This window comes from Podarcis tiliguerta (assembly GCF_965153285.1).
Source record: "Podarcis tiliguerta genome assembly, chromosome: 17".
Taxonomy (NCBI): domain Eukaryota; kingdom Metazoa; phylum Chordata; class Lepidosauria; order Squamata; family Lacertidae; genus Podarcis; species Podarcis tiliguerta.
Genome location: NC_139550.1, coordinates 36555399 through 36560257, shown reverse-complemented (window position 1 = coordinate 36560257; position 4859 = coordinate 36555399).

Below are 4859 nucleotides of genomic sequence, written 5' to 3'. Positions count from 1 at the left end.
ACCATATGACCAAATTGAAAAGATGTTAACAGGGTGGCTGCAATACCACCAGATTAGTGACTTATTAAAGGAAGATAAAAAGAGAAATGGGTTCGAAGATAAAAAATCGAAATTCCAAATCAAGTTAATAGACTGTAAAGATAAAATTTTATCAAGAATGTATAGTTTATTGCTAGAATAGTATACAAAAGCCGAAGAAGTAAAGGAATCAATGATAAAATGGGCAATCAATATTGGGCATAACATTGAACTGGATGCGTGGAAAAGATTATGGAAGGAGGGTTCGAGATTTACAGGATGCATTGCTCTAAAGGAAAACTTGCTAAAAATGATGTATAGATGGCATTTGTCGCCAGTAAAATTAGCTAAAATGTACAGAAAAAAAAGAAAGAAAATGTTGGAAATGTAAAAAGGCAGATGGGGACTATTTTCATATATGGTGGACCTGCGATATGGTAAAAAAAATTGGGAATCAATTTATAATGAACTAAAAAAAAATTTAGATATATTTTCCCCAAAAGACCGGAAGCGTGTCTATTAGGCTTAATAGGAACAGAAATTAAAATGGGAGATCAAAATTTGTTCATGTATGCTACAGCTGCCGCATGTGGTTTATATATTTATGTATGTGTTTGCTTGGTACATTTATGAACATTTATTATATGCCTAAGACCTTAAAATTCTTATTACAATGGGTTATGGTGGTGACAACATCCCTGTGTCACTTCTCCAAGGAAGGAGCCAATCCACTTGCACTGATGGGACTGTGCTCCCATGGCACCTTCCAGATGACAGAGCACCCTCCACTGCACAGTGTACTGCTGGTCTCCAGGAGTTCCTGCAATACAGTGGTTCAAACCTTGTATACTGTTGCCACATACACGCACACTGCTCAAAAGTGCAAAAGGAAGGTAAGAGGCAGCACGGCATCCAAATAGTTCCTCTGTCTTTCATGAACTACCCATCCCAGAGTTTGTTGTACGTAAGTAGGAAGCTGGCTCCAATACTTTGGCCACCTCATGAGACGAGAAGACTCCCTGGAAAAGACCCTGATGTTGGGAAAGATTGAGGGCACAAGGAGAAGGGGACGACAGAGGAAGAGATGGTTGGACAGTGTTATCAAAGCTACCAGCATGAGTTTGACCAAACTGCGGGAGGCAGTGGAAGACAGGAGTGCCTGGCGTGCTCTGGTCCATGGGGTCCCGATGAGTTGGACACGACTAAATGACTAAACAAAAAAAAGGAAGCTGGGACAGCTGGGGGGGGGCAGGAAAAAGTTAAATGATAATTGGGGACAGTGGGAGTCAGTATTCATTCAGAAGCCCTAAATATGTAGGAAGGGTAAATTAGGTTTACAAAAATTTGTATTTATACCCTGCCCATTTGACTGGGTTGTCCCAGCCACTCTGGGCGGTTTCCAACATATATAAAAACATTAAAGAATAAAAAAGTCCCTACACAGGGCTTCCTTCAAATGTCTTCTTAAAGGTTTTTAAGTTACTTCTCTCCTTGGCTTGGGGGTTGCATAACTCCATACCCTCTTTGTCTGGGATTTTCCATCACTTCACCTGCCCAAATGATGGCATAGGTGGCAAATACCCAAGTCTTACAAATAGTTCGCCTTTCTGAGCTCAGAGCCCAGCACCCCAAGCCCACAGATAAGGATAACATCACAGCAAGCCAATTACCGTATTTTTTGCTCTATAAGACTCACTTTTTCCCTCCTAAAAAGTCAGGGGAAATGTGTGTGCATCTTATGGAGCGAATGCAGGTTGCGCAGCTATCCCAAAAGCCAGAACAGCAAGAGTGATTGCTGCTTTCACTGCACAGCGATCCCTCTTGCTGTTCTGGCTTCTGAGATTCAGAATATTTTTTTTCTTGTTTTCCTCTTCCAAAAACTAGGTGCGTCTTGTGGTCTGGTGCATCTTATAGAGTGAAAAGTATGGTAGCTTATATCAAAGCAACTGAATATAAACATATATGACCTCATTGCTACCAATTAATGGTGGGGTTATTTTGACTACCAAGGTTACATTAGCAAAGCTGGAACACTTCACCTTCGGTTCAACACAAGGACAGAGCAAGCTTATTTTCTCCTCTCCTCTCAAGGCTAGGACTGAAACCAATGGAAGGAGATTTCAACTAAACATCAGTAAGAACTTTCTGATAGTAAGAGCAGTTTAACAGTGGATCAGATTCCCACAAGAGGTGGTGGACTCCCCTCCCTTGAAAAATTTTAAGCTGAGGTTGGATTGCCATCTGTCATGTATGATCTAGTTGAGATGCCTGCATTGCAGAAGGGTGGACTAGATGATCATCCAACTATAATTCTATGGGAGGGAAAGTTTCCTAGTAGGCAGTTGGCTCTGCTAGTAGGCAGTTAGCTTTCCACATTCAACAGGACAACTTACCCAGCTCTCCCCAGGACTCAACACACTTTGCTTTGCTTTGCTTAAGGACAGGTATACTTTCTTCGCTCACCTCTATCTTCCATGTGACAGTCCTTGAGATATTTGAAGATGGCTATCATATTTCCTCTCAGTCTCCTCTTTTCCAGGCTAAACATACCTAGCTCCCTTAACCAGAGGTGCCAGCTTAGGTCCAAGATTTAGGGGGTGGGGGCATCGTGCCAGGCATGTGGGAGGCACTGCTTCTGTGCTGCCAATCCAGACCACCAGGGGCCTTTTATCTCTCCACCTCCCCCCCCCCCGCCCTGGCACTTACTTGAATGCACAAGGCACAGGTTGCCACTGACCAGCACCAAGACGACTGCCGGGCCGAGGTACAAATCTGAGAAGAAACAAATCTGACACCGAGCCTGGGTTGAAAGATTTGCCCTGTTTTACAATGGGAGCTTTAAACATGCATATCTTTATGAGGGCATTATGGTTTTCACAAACATGGGAAAACCAAGACCATTGCAATATTCTCTACCATTTTTCTTCAAAATATATGTATTTGGGGGGGGAGGGAGATAGAAGGAACTTTATGTGGAGTAATGGCCGTAAAAGGAAAATTGCTGAAGAAAGGAAATGGATTTAAAGTGTTGCATTTTAGCCATTTCTCAACATAGCTGCCTGAAACATGGCTAGCTCATAGCACTCATCACGTAGGTATGTCATGATAAATCACAGAAAGTTTAGACATGTTTTCTTCATTTTATTGTTTTTTAGAACATCCAGGCTTTTATAATGGTGGAATATATCAAGCCTTCACAAATCTCACCCGCCCCCAAATTTTGCCACTATCAATCTGCTATTGTGGTTGAAAAGCCCCCTTTGAAGACCTACCTGGAAATAAAGTAAATGACTGATTTCAAAATGACTACAGTTTAACTTTTAAAAAGTAATTTTACTAGTAACATGCTTCAAAAGTAGAATTTAACAAAAAAAATTATTGAGGTAAGTTAGACCCTGCAATGTTAATTTAAATTCCTCATTAGGCTATCAGGAAGCCCTAGAGAAAAAACAGAAGATGTACAGCAGAAGTGAAATTTTGGGTTCATAGCAGAAGAGAAAACAAACAAAAAATGCCTAGATGAAATACTGAGTTCATTGTTAATTGGTTTTTTTACTTGAAAACCAATTGGAAGCCTATTTTGGCATTAAGCAGAATATAAATAAACAGATCAATAAATAACTTCAATAAGTTCTCCCTGCCAAATTAACATTACTCAAATACCCAAAATCAGTGTTACAACTCCTGTGTCAAGACAAAGTTAACCTGGCACTGCATGACTCCCTAGAGTGGAATTTACTTCTGGGTTCAGTGGATCTCAGCAGTGCTCTGTCACATCTCCCTCCCTTTTTTTCTTTTGTAAACATGGGAATGAACTTCAGGTTTGTTTGTTTGTTTGTTTGTTTTATATAAAAAATGAAAAAAATATACTCCAGTGTTCTTGAAGTGGTATAGCCACAAAAATGAGCATTAATAATCATTATAATCATTATAATCATTTTATTATTTATACTCTGCCCAACTGGCTGGGTTTTCCCAGCCACTCTATATCATTTATGATATAGGCAGAATCCTAAGTTATTTTCCCTAATCTATTTTGAGAAAGTCTCTTACCTGTTTGAGACCCCAGTTACTTTAGGCATTTGGTAATTTTCCTTGCCCACTGATATTTGGCAAAGGGCCCCTGATAACTTCACTATTTCCATGTAATCTTAAAAAAAAGAAAAAAAAGAAAAACAATAAGGATAGATTGCATCAGTGATAAGCATTGGCCTGTTCCACAAGCAGTATGCAACACACCCTTGTAGACATTATGAGTGTAGAAAGGAACATCTAATAGAATACTTTTCTGAAATTATGAAACCAGGATACAGCAGCAACATGCCAACATCTTAGTTGCTACCCTGCTTGTCGCCACCCCCATTGTCCTCCAGCATTGTCAAGCTCCAAGAAATAAACTTCTATATTATAGCAATTCTCTTAGGGACAAGATTGCCTTGCCCTGCGTGCGCTGAAGAAGCTCATGCTGAACTCTGTTGGATGGACTGCAATTAAAATGGAAAAGCCAGCTGCTGGACCAAGATATATTTGAACAATAGATTGCAAAGAATCGGGAGTCAAAAGTTTGACTTGGCCTTGTTCCTAAACGCATCGCACATACGCCTAAAGGAGTCCGCATGAGGTAGTCTGTCAACAATATGCAGCTAGTGATCCTGCTGATAGAAACTGAACTGAATCGAACCAGCTGCGAGGTTCAGGCTGCTCTGACAACTGAATGGGTGGGGCTAGCACTTGCCCCGCCCACTCGACCGTCCTCCCCCCTCTTCCTGTTTTCTGTTCTCTGGCGCAGGCGCGATGCGGCCCTTTAAACGTGCGCAAGGAGTTCCAGCAACCACATTCCC